Source organism: Chrysemys picta, chromosome 4, assembly GCF_011386835.1.
Source record: "Chrysemys picta bellii isolate R12L10 chromosome 4, ASM1138683v2, whole genome shotgun sequence".
In the NCBI taxonomy this organism is placed as follows: domain Eukaryota; kingdom Metazoa; phylum Chordata; order Testudines; family Emydidae; genus Chrysemys; species Chrysemys picta.
Window position 1 is genome coordinate 34,138,044 of NC_088794.1, and position 16,541 is coordinate 34,154,584.

Below are 16,541 nucleotides of genomic sequence, written 5' to 3' on the forward strand. Positions count from 1 at the left end.
CTAGTGGCCCTTCTTTGTACCCGTTCCAGTTTGATTTCATCCTTTTTAAACATGGGAGACCAGAACTGCACACAGTACTCCAAATGAGGTCTCACCAGTGCCTTGTATAACGGAAGCAGCACCTCCTTATCCCTACTAGATATACCTCGCCTAATGCATCCCAAGACCGTATTAGCTTTTTTCACGGCCACGTCACATTGCCAACTCATAGTCATCCTGCGATCAACCAGGACTCCGAGGTCCTTCTCCTCTTCCGTTACTTCCAACTGATGCGTCCCCAGCTTATAACTAAAATTCTTGTTAGTCATCCCTAAATGCATAACCTTACACTTCTCACTATTAAATTTCATCCTATTACTATTACTCCAGTTTACAAGGTCATCCAAATCTCCCTGCAGGATATCCCGATCCTTTCTCCGAATTGGCAATACCTCCCAACTTTGTCATCCGCAGACTTTATCAGACCACTCCTACATTTGGTTCCAAGGTCAGTAATGAATAGATTAAATAAAAACGGACCCAAAACCGAACCTTGAGGAACTCCACTGGTAACCTCCCTCCAACCTGACAGTTCACCTTTCAGTACGACCCGCTGCAGTCTCCCCTTTAACCAGTTCTTTATCCACCTCTGGATTTTCATATCGATCCCCATCTTTTCCAATTTAACCAATAATTCCTCATGCGGCACCGTATCAAACGCTTTACTGAAATTGAGGTATATTAGATCCACCGCATTTCCTTTATATAAAAAAATCTGTTACTTTCTCAAAGAAGGAGATCAGGTTGGTTTGGCACGATCTACCTTTCGTAAAACCGTGTTGTAATTTGTCCCAATTGGCATTGACCTCAAGGTACTCAACTACTTTCTCCTTCAAAATTTTTTCCAAGACCTTGCATATTACAGATGTTAAATTAACAGGCCTGTAGTTACCCGGGTCACTTTTTTTCCCCTTCTTGAAAATAGGAACCACGTTAGCTATTCTCCAGTCAAACGGTACCACCCCCGAGTTTACAGATTCATTAAAAATTATCGCTAACAGGCTTGCAATTTCTCACGCCAGTTCCTTTAATATTCTCGGATGAAGTTCATCCGGACCCCCCGATTTAGTCCCGTTAAGCTGTTCACGTTTGGCTTCTACCTCAGATACGGTAATGTCAACTCCCACTCCTTTATTCCCATCCGTCTCGCTTCCACTATTCCTCAGCCCTTCATTAGCCTCATTAAATACCGATGCAAAATATTCATTTAGATATTGTGCCATGCCTAGATTATCCTTAATCTACACTCCATCTACAGTCTTAAGCGGTCCCACTTCTTCTTTCTTTGTTTTCTTCCTATTTATATGGCTATAAAAGCTCTTATTATTTGGTTTTAATTCCCCTTGCAAGGTCCAACTCTACACGGCTTTTGGCTTTTCTCACTCCATCTCTACATGCTCTGACCTCAATAAGGTAGGTTTCTTTGCTGATCCCTCCCATCTTCCACTCCCTGTACGCTTTCTGTTTTTTCTTAATGACCCCTCTGAGACGCTTGCTCATCCAGCTCGGTCTAAATCTCCTGCCTACGAACCGTTTTCCCTTTCTCGGGATACAGGCCTCCGACAGCTCCTGCAACTTCAACTTGAAATAATCCCAGGTGCCTTCCGCCTTTAGATCTCTAAATATGTTAGTCCAATCCACTTCCCTAACTAGTCCCCTTAATTTATTAAAGTTAGCCCTTTTGAAATCGTAAACCTTAGTCTCCTATTTAATTCTGTTAATCTTTCCATTTAGTTTAAACCGAATTAGCTCATGATCACTCAAGCCAAGGTTGTCCCCTACAACCATTTCCTCAACGAGGTCCTCACTACTCACCAAATCCAAATCTAAAATGGCATCCCCCCTCGTCGGTTCAGCAACTACTTGATGAAGGAATTCATCAGCTATCACGTCTAGGAAAATCTGAGCCCTATTATTGTTACTAGCATTTGTTCCCCAATCTATGTCCGGGAAGTTAAAGTCTCCCATGATTACACAGTTCCTATTAGTATTTACTTCCCTAAAAACGTTAAAGTTCTCTGTCCATATCCAGGCTAGATCCCGGCGGTCTATAGCACACCCCAAGCACTATCCCAGGGGAGGCTCTAGTAGTTCTTTTACCCAATGTGAGTATTTGCCCAGACAGACTCCGTCTTATCCATTCCATCACTTATTATTTCTTTACAGTTTACCTCATTATTGACATACAATGCTACTCCCCCACCTTTACCTTTGATCCAGTCTTTCCTAAACAGCACATACCCTTCCATATGTGTACTCCAGTCATGACTACCGTTCCACCACGTTTCAGTTATTCCTACGATATCCGGTTTCATTTCTTGGACCAGGAGCTCCAATTCCTCCATCTTGTTACCTAGGCTTCTCGCATTGGTGTATAAACATCTTAATTTATGCAGTTTGGCCTCTCTCACATTCATTATCCCATTTCGTATGGACACCGTACTGCTAGTATGACCTATTAGTCTAGTATCCATCCCCCCTCTTCCTTATGTCCAATCTCTTCCCCCCAGCTATATCTGTTCCTATCTCATCGTCCTCCCTCTCAATGTTATAATCTGGTGTGGAGATTAATTGGACATCTCCCAACCGTCTCCCCCAAATTCCTAGTTTAAAGTTCTTTTGATGAGATGAGCCAGCCTCCCTCCCAGAAGTCTATTTCCTTCCCTACTCAGGTGAAGTCCCTCCCGTGAGAACAATTTTCTGTCCCCGAAAGCCTCCCAGTGGCCATACATCCCAAAGCCCTCTTTATAGCACCACTCCCTTAGCCAACTATTTATCATCACAATCCTGTCAGCCCTTTGCTGCCCTTCTCTAGGAACAGGCAGAATCCCACTGAAGATGATCTGAGCCTCGATTTCCTTAAGCGTCTTCCCCAGCCTGGCATAATCTCCCTTGATTCTCTCTAGCGAGAACCTAGCCGTGTCATTTGTTCCTATGTGAAGGATGATCAAGGGGTTCTTACCTGCTCCTTTAGGATCCTTTTCAGCCGCAGGTCCACATCCTGTATCTTAGCGCCCGGTAGACAGCACACCCTTCTGTTCTCTGGGTCTACCCTGGTCACAGGCCTGTCTAACCTCCTCAGTAAGGAGTCCCCAATCACGTAAACCTGCCTTTGCCTGGTGACAGTGCGATCTACTAATATATCCCCTGTTCCCTCTAGTCGCAACCCCTGTCTGTTCCTATTTTCCCTTATAATCCCCCTTGTGCCATCCTGTATCCTCCCGGGGCCCAGATTTGGTGCTGTCTCCATCAACCCTTCCCCTCTCTCTATTGGACTAGCTGCTCTTCTCTTCTTCCTCACCCTCCCACCTTCAGTTACCACCTGCTGCCCCCCCTCCTCGTTATCCGAACACCCAAACCTGTTCCTGAGTTCTATTTCCCCTTCACTGGCCCTCCTTTTCCTTGGCCTGCTTCTCACGGTCACATGCTTCCACGGCCCTTGTTCTCCCCCCGACATTCCCCCCCATAACAGACCTTAGCCCCTGCTTCCACCTGTACCCCTGAGCATTCCCCTTCAGCCACTCCTTGCTTTTGCTCCATTAACTGCTTGAACCCCCTTCTAAACTCTACCAGGGTATCTACCTGCATCTCCAACCCTCGGATCTTTTCTCCCAGCAGCTCTATTAGGCGGCACTTCATACAGACATACCTCTCTTCAGGCACCCCCGCTAGTACCATGCACATACCACAGCTGCCACATGCAATCATCTGCTTTGTGTCCCCTGCTGCCTGGCTCATGGCTGCTGTTGTCTGAGCCTGCCTGCTCAGCTGTGCCCTCTGCACCTGGGGTAACACAGCACACGGGACACCGCGCCCTCCTGCCTCCCCTTCCACCTCCCCCTGTAAACTCCCACTCAAACTCCCGTTAGCAGCCCTGTTCGCTGGCTCCAGTTTTGACATGCCCTTTACTAAATTATCTATGACCAGAGAATACAAAATAATCAAATAAGGTTTTAATTCTCTGGAATTATCTGCAACATGAGTTGTGTAAGGAGGGAGCTGGGTGACTTCTGGATAGACAATACTGGCCTATTCTCCGTGGGGCTATAGCTTATCTCCATCTGAGGGATTTTATTGTTCTTGCAGTGAATTTGGCAGCCATAACTTATGCCATGACTAGATAGTAGTCAGCAGCTCATATACAGTGTTGACACAAATCATTTCAGGACCAAACTAATGTCTGGTGTAAGGGGGGGAAATGACCGAGATTAGCTTGGCAATGTCAGTAAGACTCTGCCAGATTTCTGTCTGTTTGTGAAGCCTGCACTTCTGGCCTTTTGGTGTCAAGTTGACAAGGGCAGCATTCTTGTGCTATGTGGTCTCTGAGAGGCAGGTGAGCTTCCAATGCAAACAGAGATAAACCACTGCCTCTTACCTCGTGCACGCTATGCAAGAGGCCTCGAGATGAGAGTTGAAGATACTCTCTGTAGTAAGTCAGCAGAGGGTACAATAATGATGGTGAAAATCAACAATAAGGACGGAGTGAGGCTTTATCATCAGGGCACCCGCTGTTGTGATAGCACTGGAGTAGGACAGGACACATGCCATAGCTTCTCGTGGTCTCTCTAGCTGACATTCAGGAGGCATGTAGATAGCTCTGTCCCTCTTGGCTGGCGAAGGGCATTAGGGAGGCCTTGTCTCTGCTCCTGAACAAAGCCTCTGACTCTCCACTACTTCCTAGATGAGGGGTGGGCAAACGTTTTGGCCCGAGGGCCACATCAGGGTTGCAAAACTGTATGGAGGGCCGGGTAGGGAAGGCTGTGCCTCCCCAAACAGTCTGGCCCCCTGCCCCCTATCCACCCCCTCACACTTCCTGCCCCCTGACTGCCTCCCTTAGAACCTCCGACCCATCCAACCCCCCCTGCTCCTTGTCCCCTAACCGCCCCCCCGCTCTCTGTCCCCTGACTGCCCCTCCCCCATCCACACCCCTGCCCCCTGACAGTCCCCGCCCGGGACTCCCACACCTATCCAACCCCCCCCTGTTCCCCATCCCCTGACTGCCCCTCGCCCCCAGAATCTCCTCCCCATCCAACCGTCCCCTGTACCTTGATTGCCCCCCGGGACCCTCTGCTTCTTATCCAACACACCACCACCCCCCACTCCCCGTCCCCTTACCATGCCGCTCAAAGCAGCAGGAGCTCGCAGCCCAGCCAGAGCCAGCCATGCCACCGTGCTGCCCGGCAGGAACGGGGGGGCTGGCGGCGCGGTAAGGTGAGGCTGCGGGGGAGGGGCCTGGGGCTAGTCTCCCCAGCCGGGAGCTCAAGGGCCAGGCAGGACAGTCCCGTGAGCTGGATGTGGTTCGCAGGCCGTAGTTTGCCCACCTCTGTCCTATGCAGGGAGCTGGTTGCAGCTTCTGCTCCTCAGTCGCCGAGCCCTTAGAGTAAGTACCCTGCCACTCTAACTTCCTCAATATTTCCCCACTGGCATGTGGTCCTTAACAGCTCTTACATCAGTAAGGTTCAAGCATAGTGGGAGCACAGTGGAATGGAGCTCCTCCTGCCCCCTGAATGCCCCAGACATAAACCACCACTCCCCTTATGCTGGGGGTGAGGGAGGTGGCTGGTATGGGAGGCAGTGAAGACCTCTGCCAGTCAAGGGTTCTTTTGCTGCCCAGTGTTCAATGCCTGATTCAGAGAAGAGTGAGTGTGTGTGTGTGTGTGTGTGTGTGTGTGTGTGTGTGTGTGTGTGTGTGTGTGTGTGTGTGTGTGTGTGTTCTTTAACCTCCATGGGTGGTGGTGGTGTTGCTTTTTTTGGGGAGTGAAGGGGGGAGGTTTGATGACTTGACACTCCAGCAATTCTAGATTCAATCAGCTGATTTTTGATACCTAATGCGCTAAACTGTCTCATGGCACTGAAATTGCACTGGCTAATATAGACGATACTGTGTTCTAGCAATGGACAACACTGAGCTGCCCTTGTTGAAAGTAAAGAGCACCTGGCCTCCTTCCATACCAATGACAATCAAGTTTTAGTGATGTGTCATCCCTTGGTGGGGGGAGAGGAGGGGAAGGTGCTCTGGTTGTACTCACTCTAGGAATGGAAGGAAAAGAAGGTGGTTCAGAATACATGCTCATCTACACTTAAAGGGTCCTCACTGTGTGATGCTGCAGTATTCCATTCTGTCCCAGCCTCTGTCTGCTCAGTATGTTTGAGATTAGTGTGGGAGATCAAACAGAGAAATGGGTTACAATGCCAGTATGTTCTAAAGATGGAAAATTAAATTGCTCCATTTCAGAGGACTCATTGGGGATTGACTCTTAGCTATTAAGGGGTCTAACCAACATTTTTACTCAGATGAGACACATCTGGTTAAAACTCAGACCACATAAAGAGGTAATGTTTGTGTGTCAGGTCCATGGTGGTTTGTGCGTGCCTATTTTCCAAAGATGGCCTTTCTCATACTGAATTTTCCCAGAGTCAAAATTATTGACATTTTTTATTTCTTGCTAAATGTTTTAATTGAAATTTTAATCAGTTATAGAAAAGGTTATAGAAACTTTTCATTGAACAAAATTTGGATAACCATTTTGATTAAAAACAAACCTGGAAATATTTTTCAAGCAAACAAAAAAATGGATCAGTTCTGCATCCTGAGAAAAGAAAAATAACTGGGCAATTTCATATTTTTTCACAAAGTTTGTGTTCTCATTTTTCACCACCTCTATTCCTGAGATGAAGTCCCAAATTGCAAGATAGTTGAGGATCTATTACCATCCCTGTGCTTTTGCAAAATACAACTTGATAGACCTTGTCCTTCTCTACACCATTGTCATTCCCAGGCTATGCAACTGTGTGATGCTCCTTGTTGAGCTAACCATAAACACCAGCCCAGAAGCTGCTACAGCTTCTTACTTACTATTTACGACAGGAATGAAGATGTCTCTACATGATCTACGCCAGCTGTCAGGACACCAAGAATGCAGCTCAAGTTGTTAGTATATAAATTCCTTCATAATTTAGGCTCAAAGTACTTGATCCCTCTCCTCTCACCATATATAGTTGCCTGGTGGTCAGGCCTGCTTTTAATTCCAAGTTTCAGTCAAGCACAGGACTTGGGAGAGGGGTCATCTCCGCCAGAGGAAGTTGCCTGAATCCCTTGGTGGCTGGTTTTAGGGCGTGATGGAAATTTTATTTATTTAATCTGGTTTATGTCTTGTTGTATTGTGGGTCCCCCCATCTTACTTTTCTATTTTGTATTTATTACCCGTGTCATCCCAGTTCTTTGCATTACTTGGGAGGTGACCCCTGTCCTCTGCTGGAGTGGTTGCCTGAGGGCTATGAATTTTGCCCTTATGGCAGCCACGCTCACAGAGATTGGATGTATATCTGATCTGGTTGGTTCTTTAGTTTGAGAACTTCAGTAGGACTTAAGTATTGCATAGCCCTTGTGCTGGCTTTCTGCAAAGGGGCAACTTTAATTTTTGGTGAACAATCAACAGCCATATGTTCTGAACAATGGAACTTGAGATAAAGTAATAACTGATGGCTGTCGTGGCTAAAAAAAAATTCAGGATTAACAGGTTTGTTTGTTTTTTCTTTGCATGTTTTGAAAGTTTGGGGTGAAATGTTAACACAGCAAATATTCTTTTAAAACCAGTTTTGCAGCAAAACTGTCACTGGACATAGCCCATCATTCTAGGGTCCAGGGATGCTGCAAATAGCACATCCATTAGGTATGAAAGAGCAAGGCCGTGAAAGGGCAAGAAACCATCCCAGCAATTTTGCTATTCGTACATTGCATTAGCTGCAATGAAGCAATTAAAAAATGAACAATACAGCTGTTAGCTCTCCTGATTCAGGCAAGAAAGTCCAGGTTTTTTTCCCCCGTTACTTCTCTGATCAACTCCTATCTCAGTTTGGAGATCTCTGTGCTAAATGCACAAGGTGTTTATTTCATTGTACTCAGCCTTCCCCTCTTTTGGTCCCACCCTCCCCCTTGTCAATTGAAATTGGAGTTCAGTTGTAGTTTCACAGCCATGGTAGGATGGAAAATAGACTAAAAACATCTCCCCTGTTCCTGTGAAGTCCTCCATGTGCCTCTAAAATCCCACTAGATGTTCTTCCTTTTATGCTACTCGTCCACAAAATCTGGTAACTGTGGTGTTCCTAAGTTTGCGAATTAAGAATCAGGCCTGACTTCCTTGGATGGTAGCACAGCCTCTGAGCCCAATGCAATGTGCTTGTTTAACTGCAGAAGTGTCCAACAGTAGCTAAAGATTGACTAGTGCAATCAATTGTTCGTCTCCTTTCTCTTAAAAATTTAAGGTGTATCACCTATTTGAAGGACTTTTTACTATTGTGCTTAAATTGTTTCATTTATGTAATAGATTTTCTCTGCCCCTACTCATCCTAAACTGAGAATGTGCTTGAATGGGAAAAATGTCCTTATTTCTTCTCCCTCTTTTTGTCTATAGATTATTATTATTAAGATTTTTTTTTCACAAGATAGAAGGAGGCTGTAATTCTGAGTGGCTTCCTTTGTTCTGTAGAGACATCTGAATAAAACGTCCTTTGGGGCAGAGGACCAGAGAACCCTCCTCACTTGAAACAGGGGTTTGAAATTCACCTCTTTGGGTATCTTTGAACTGAAGACTAGAATGCCTGATGGGAAGATAATGCTAAAGGCCTGAAAGAGTTAAATCACTTGAATTCTTGAAAGAATTAAATCCCTCTGTGGGCTCCCTTGTTTCAGACAAGCCATTAGGTATATAAGTATCTTGCTTTTGAGGATTAGCCTGAACTGTAACAGTCCATTACTAATGGCTTCAATTGGCCAAAGTGCACTAATCCTGCTCTGAACAACAGCTGCTGCAGCAGGCCGTGCATTTGCATCAAAACTTTCAGCCTTTCCTGCTTCCTTGCTTTTAAAATCTTCCCTCAGAAGCTTTAACTGCTAAAGGGGGGGAAGGGATAGCTCAGTGGTTTGAGCATTGGGCTGCTAAACCCAGCGTTGTGAGTTCAATCCTTGAGGGGGCCATTTAGGGATCTGAGGCAAAAATCTGTCTGGGGATTGGTCCTGCTTTGAGCAGGGGGTTGGACTAGATGATCTCCTGAGGTCCCTTCCAACCCAGATATTCTATGATTCTATGAAATGTTTCATGCCCTCCATAGCAGGGCAGATGGGGGTAAGGAAGGCAGGGATTGTTATCACTAGGTTCATGAATCAGTAAAGTCCTGCTTTGCACTCACTAGCTTTCCATGACCATGCCCTCTAGTCTGGTGGGAGGAAGGGAAGTGTCACCAAGCACTATTTGTACTACATGCTGCTAACAGGTCTGTGGAGAATTTAAGATTCATTGATTCCTAGGCTGTCTGGCATCTTATCAGGATGTAATATCAGCACATACCAAATGTTCCACACCTTTGAAAAGACAGTTATTTCTTTGTTGTATTAGCAGGATTGCAAAGAAAATAGATTAGGAGATGAAAGGTGGAGCATAGTTATTACTGGGGTTTTTAAGGTGGTCTTTAGACTTGACATCTTCTTTATCTAGAAATGTGTAGCGGAGCGCTGGAACAATTTATATAGCAGGGATGCTGTGAGCCATTGAACTAAACTGTAAACCCTGTATACGATGGTAACCACTTCAAGCCAGGGCATGCGGTAATACCCCCAGCACCCCTGGTTCCAGCACCTGTGATGTGAAGTGTTACCGTATGTGGTTCTTTAAAGTTTGCATTCACACATCTGTGTGTGTGTGAGCATCTGTTTGCAGAAATGAAAAAGCTGCTTTTATTATAAAGAATATGACATGCAATAAACTAACCTTATGGCATGTCATTTTTATTCTCCTTCATCATAGGGATTTGAAACACAATATTGCCTGAAATTTCTCTATCCTTTTGGAAAGAGTGATTCGTTATTAGTGTAGAAAACACCTTTCTTTATTGAACTATGCCCGCACATAGTTTTTATATTGTTTGGTTCAAGGGAATGTTTTTCACCTCCAGTCCTCCTACAATTATTTTGACTTTGTGAAGTCAGCCTTCTTCTACCTTCCTAACCCCATGGAGTACTCTGTATGATCATCCTTCCCTTCTGTACAGTGTAGTCTCAGCATTGCCAACTTTTCCAACCCTGTTGAAAAATCTCATGGTATTTGTCTTAAAAAGCCCCAGCTCCTGGAGTCATATGATAATGGGATAATCTGAGCTTTCCTTACACAAAAAATATAAAAATTCTAGTTCTTGTGGTTGTAGAGAAGCTGGGGAAATAACCCCCTAAAGGCTGAAAAATCAGAAGGCAAAGAAGACATCTCATGATTTTTGAATGCTTTGGGTTGGCAATACTGTAATCTGCTGCCCCTTTCCTCCTTGGCTGCCCATGTCTTTTATCCAGAATAATGCATTAGTAAAATAAACCTGCCAGCTGTGTAATTTTTAACTTTTCTGTTTAAAATAAGTAAAGGACTTGTATCCAGATTAAAGTTTTAACATGACTCAGGGAATACAGAGAAGCTGTAATATTTCTCCGATTCAATGAAGCATTTAAAGCATATGGGGTGGGATTTTCAAATGTACCTACGGGATTTAGGAGTTTCAGGTCCCATTGAAAGTCATGTGCTTTTTAAAAATCGCATCCATCCCTAACTTTCAGTGACTTCAGTGGGACTTAACGTGGTTAAGTGTTTTGATGACTCAAGGCCCAGTCTAGGAAATTGAACAACTTCCCCCCTTGGGTAACACTTCTGATAACTTTTATCTCCTCCCCAGAATAAGCAATACTCTTTCTCTACAGGAGCCTGATCCAGTACCCTTTGAAGTCAATGGGAGACCTTCCACTGGGCATTGGATCAGGCCCCTGGCCCCTCCTTCCCAGCATGGAATTGTTACAGAGTAGCTTTCCTATTTAACAATGGCACCTGGCATCTGACACCCAGACTTTTTTTATTTATTTTCATTATTATTTTTCTTTTGTTCCAGTGTCTGTTCCTGAGACCTTACAGGCCACCTCATTCTTTGGAATCTCGTTGGCTGGTGTGAGCTCACGTCCCTGTGAAAGGTACTGCATGTGACTGATTTATAGATTCAAATCAGAGTTCAAAATGGATAACTGGACTTGTACTTAAAGAACCCTTACAGAATTTCCTAGAGAGGGAAAATTCAAAGCTATTACAATTAAAATTATGAATCAGTTTGGTAAGCTAGTTGTGCTGCTCCTGCCACGCTGGAGGATCTAGCTTTGATTTTCTGTCCTGATCTCTCTCTGCTTGGGCTGGTTAATGCCAGTTAACACTGTGAAGGCAACATGGTCAGCCCTTTGGACAAGGAGGTGATGGGTGGAAGCACCTCACATCATTCGAGTATCCTGTATGGCTGATATAAAGATGGGTCCCAAAAGGAATTCACCACCAATGCTCCCCTAGGAGAATGATGGCTGCAACACAGGCCCCGAATGCTGGAGCTGTTAAAATGGAGGAATCACCAGAACACAGGAAACCTTCCACTGCCTCCAGTATTATTCTTAGGCAGAACTGCAGAATACTAAGAGTCATGGCTCCACTTGGGGTGGAAAGTAAGAGTTCCCACTAGTGGGTAGTAATCAAAGGTTAGTCTGAGGTGAGATCACATCTCATAGCTTCCCAGTGCCACTGGCACAGGCTTAACATTAATGCTGAAAAAATATATTGTGGGTAATTGTGTGGAAGGGGGAAAAGGGATTTTGAAATCAATGCTACTTTTATACATGCAAAGATCAGGAGTCGTCAGTTATTAGGAAACCTGTTAGGCTGCCATACCTTTGGAGGATAAAAGGAGATGCTAGCTGAGGCTGTTCCTTCAAAGGTTGCATAGGAAAAGGCTCCCATAGACTGGCAGAGCCAGGGAATGTTGCAGAGTCTCGGTTCCTGGGTGGAGGTGAGAGCATGGCCCTCTCATTCAGAGGTGGTGGTGGCTGGTTTTAGATGGTGCAGCATCTAGTCCTTCTCAGCCAGAAGTGCACACACCTGGAGGAGAGCCAGGAGGGGATAAAATGAATCAAAAAGGTGTTGAGGAGAGGGGCAAGTGGGGACTTGGAGGATCCTGCCTGACAGCAAGTGGGAGAAATTTCTCCCCTGTTCTCCAAATATTACAGATAATTTGCTGTATTACTCAGTCAGGGAACATACTGGCACACTATGCATGTGTTGACTGCAGCTGAAAGAAAACATACCACCTGCCTAACTTTTCTCATCCAAAATACAGTCTTCTTAGGCCTTGACTACACTTGCAGCTGTACAGTGCTGTGAGGTAAACCTGTCTTTTTACAGCTGAATAGGGAAATCGCTGCAGTCTGTCCACACTGCCAGCTGCCAGCGCAGTGGCGTGGCCACACCTGCAACATTTGCAGCTGTGTTGGGAGCGATGCATTATGGGCAGCTATCCCAGCATTCACGTGGCTGCAACATGCTTTTCAAAACCAGGGGGGATGGAGTGTGACAGGGAGTGTGGGGGGAGAGAGAGTGCTTTTTGGAGCGTGTCAGCACTCTATTTTGCAAGTTCCGAACTCCCAGCCCCCTGCTCATTCATTCACTCACTCAAAGCAAACAGCAAACTGTTTGCTTTTTCTCCGTGGTACGAGCTTTGAAACCAGCACTTCCGCATTCCTGCAGCTGGTCACAACAATGGAGAGGATTGGCCACTTGACAAGGTGATCAGTACAACGCTGCAGGTTGATTCCTGGCACACACTCACAGGGGAGAGTCATAGCCACTCAGCTGTATCTCTTATGCTTCTCGGGGAGGTGGAGTACCTGCTGCGGTGCACCCAGGGAGATACAGCGCTGCAAGTGCTCTGCCAGTGTGGACGGGGAGTGAGTTACAGCGCTGGAGGAGGCTTTACAGCACTGTAACTCGCAAGTGTAGCCAAGGCCTGACACTGGGAAAATTCACCCACCAAAGGAAACAAAGACCGGGGGCTAAGTGATGTGGCCACCATTTATTGAATACATAGAGCAACTCTGCTGTCCAGCAGCCAAAGCTTTTCTTTTTTCCCCTCTTTGCAAATTGATACACCCTGATATTTCAGGTAATGAAAAACCTGTAATTAACGCTGTCAAAAAATGAATGCATGAAAGTAATCCATCCTGAGAGGCTTTGAGTTGTACATGATTCCCTTCCCCTGCCCCATTGCATCCTCTTCCATGTTCTTTCTTCCCACCCTGCTTTTTCTTGTGTGTATTTTGAATAGAGAGAAATGTAATGGACTCTAATTAGACGAGTGGTCAGAGAAGTGGTGGGAGTCAGTGAATGGTACTGAAGCTAGGTAAAGTCAAAAAATGGAAAACAGGCTATATAGTGATAGTCTTAGGGAGCTTAACCTATGTAGCTTAAGAAAGAGAAGACGACGAGGTGATTTGATCACATCTTATACATTTACTACATGAGGAACAAATATTTGATGAAGGGTTCTTCAGTCTAGCAGACAAAGATATAAAAAGCTCCAGTGGCTGGAAGTTGAAGCTACACAAATTCAGACAGGAAATAATGCACAATTTTTGTAACAAGGGTAATTAACCATTGGAACCACTTATCAAGGGTTGTGGTGGGTGGATTCTCCATCACTGGCAATTTTAAAATCAAGCTTGGGTGTTTTTCTAAAGATACTCCTTAGTCCAAACAGGAATTATTTTGGGGAAGAGCTGTGGCCTGTGTTATACAAGAGGTCAGACTCGATGATCCCGGCAGTCCCTTCTGGCCTCATAATCAATGAATCTATAAACAAATTAAAAGTAAGAGGCAGTCGGTATCAACAGAGTTGCAGTAAGCATCCTGTTAATCTCCTAGTGATAGACGACTGAGACGTCTGGCTATATATAGAGTAATTTCACAGAGCAAAGCCCCTCAAATATGAGGAAAAGGAAAAAAGATCAGATGGTAGAGAGGGGAAAACATTTATGAATATTCGGAATGAATAAAAACAGAAAGAAGTTGGCAGAGCAGAGAGAAAGGTCTGAGCAGTGAGATCTTTAGAGGGATAAGAAGAAAATGAATCTTCTATTTCTTATTCATTTAAATATTTCATATTCTGTTCTTCCTTAAACAATTACAATGGATATGCTGCGCAAACACAAGCTCCAGTTTAAAGACGGATTTGATCAATTATCTAGAAGAAAATATAAAGCAATTGCTGATGAAGTTTGTAGATGTCACAGGATTGGTGGGGTGGCAAATGACAACAAGGACAGGTCACGGATACAGAGTGACCTGGGGTCACTTGGTAAGCTAGGCTCAAACATTAATATTAGGACAAAGAGCTTTAGCAGACACAGAAAGTGGCCTTTATGTGTTTGAAGCAACCCACTTTTTTTGCATTTCAAGTGTTGCTTGGTTTTTGTTAATATGATTATGTATTTAACTCATGCAGAGCCTCTTGCAACCAAGAAAGGGAAAAGAATAAGAGACTCCATGAAGTCCACTAGTGTCCTTGCTATGTAGATGTAATCTACCTGGGAAGTATTTAGACACTATTGTGATGGACCCTCTACAAAACACTAAGGTAGATAGTTTAATATGCACTAGAGTCTTGCAGTAATGATGTAATACCAAGCAGCTGGCTTGAAATTATCCATTATTAATAGAAGGGCCATTCTAATGGTAGTTATTATCTCCAGAATGCTTTGCTTCATGGGGCAGGCAGAAGCAATGGAATGAAAAACAGAAAACAAGAGAAACCTACTATCAGATGGAAGACCCCTCTGGAAATCTTTGGGAGGGCAATGTGAGTCACAGCAAAGTGATGAAGAAAAGGTCTCCGTACCCCAGGGGAAAGAGGGAGAGGAGAATTTTTCCTTTCAAGACTGTGTTCTAGGACTAGAGAGGAGAGTTGATTTATAATCTGAAACTCTAATTTGAATAAAGGTAGCTCCAGAGCAGAGCTGGAAATGGAGGGTAACGAGGGTTCGAACCAGCTCTACTTTTGGTAGAAATGAGAAGCGGGTCAGGAGACTGGGCCTAAAATTCAAACTGGACATCAGGGTGATTGTCTTCTCTCCACTGCTGATTTAAACCCTGCTGTCTGCACCCCTCTAATGAGTCGTAAGCCGACAGGCGCAATGTTTAGTTCAGCTTGGATGCACCTAATGGCTTCACGCAAGAACAGTATTCAGAATGCTTATTTACTGATGCCAGCTTCTGATGTAAAACTCAGAAGAAATGGCTTTCTTCTTTTCCTACCACCAGCATCACATGACTACGAGACTGATAGGGGTCTGTTTGGGATCATGCTCTGGGGGCCCAGTGTTTAAATGTAGGCACCTAAATTAGGCATGTAGTTTCTGCATTTGGATGCTCAAATGGGCATTTATGTGTTCAAATGCCTGTCTCAAGGCCTTGATCCAGTGCCCTTTGAAGTTGATGGAAAGATGCTTCTTAACTTCAGTGTGGCCTGAATCATACTTTTATGCTAAGTGCCCCCTTGAGTACCCTCATGATGTTTGAGTACCTGATTTAGGCATTCAGGTTTGAAAATTGGGCTCTGAGTGTTTATTTCTTTCTCTGTCTTCCTTTAGTTCTTCAGGACCCTTTAGAAAAAGGACACTTAAAGAGAGCTTCTGCTTTTGATAACTTTTACCTGGGAACAACTTTTCTGTTTGGATTGGTTATTATTTCCTCCCAGCCTGAGGCTTGTTACACTTTCTTGCTGCTTCTTGCCTTTTAAATTAAAGCATGTTATGTTGATTAAGAACTGGCTAACTGACCTCAAAAAGTAGTTGTCAATGGGGAACCATTATCGAATGGGGGTTCTTTTAGGGAGGGTGCTGCATAGAATGGTACTAGGCCCGATGCTATTCAACGTTTTTGTCAGTGTTCTGCAAATCTATATAAAGTCACTGCTGATAAAAATTTTCAGATGACACAAAGGTTGGTGGAGTGGTAAATAATGATGATGGCAGGGGTGTCATATCGTGTGATCTGGATTCGTTGGGAAGCAGATCTCATGCATACAAAATACATCTTAATACAGCAAAATGCAATTATACATCTAGGAAAAGGAATGCGGACATACGTACAGAATGGTAGTCTGTATCCTGGACAGCAGTGATTCTGAAATGGATTTAGGGTCAGAGTGAACAAGCAATTCAACATGAGTTCCCAGTGCAAAGCTGTGGTAAAAAAGGCAAATGCAGTCATCGGATGTATAAAAAGGAAGTAGTGAGTAGGAGCAGAGAGGTGATTTTACTTCTGTATAGGGAATTGGTGAGACTGACACTGGAATATTACATACAGTTACGGTGTCTGCATTTTAAAAAGGATATTGAAAAACTGGAGAGGATACAGAAGAGAACCACAAAAATGAATGAGGGCTGGAGAAAATCCCTGACAGTGAGAAACCTAAAGAGCTCAATCTGTTAACTTGTCATAAAGGAAATAGAGAGGTGACTTCATTACAGTATATAAGTACCTTCATGGGGTGAAAATATTGGGTACTAAATAAAGGCATAGCAAGAAGCAGTAGCTGGAATTCGGAAGCCAGACAAATTCAAATGAGAAATAAGGCACATTTTTTTAACAGTGAGGGTGAAT

At 44.4% G+C, this 16,541-nt stretch overlaps 1 protein-coding gene across 14 annotated transcripts in view; it reads left to right on the forward strand.

Annotated features, from left to right (window-relative positions):
* TSPAN4 (tetraspanin 4) overlaps window positions 1-16,541 on the forward strand; it is a 716,150-nt gene that overhangs the window by 245,079 nt on the left and 454,530 nt on the right. For 12 of the 14 annotated variants that reach the window (XM_065594660.1, XM_065594664.1, XM_065594659.1 and 9 more), the window contains one exon: window positions 10,963-11,041. The exons of the other annotated variants lie outside the window; for them this stretch is intronic. The gene's annotated coding sequence lies outside the window, so the exon portion shown is untranslated. The remainder of the gene's footprint in view (window positions 1-10,962; window positions 11,042-16,541) is intronic. 14 annotated transcript variants of the gene reach the window in all.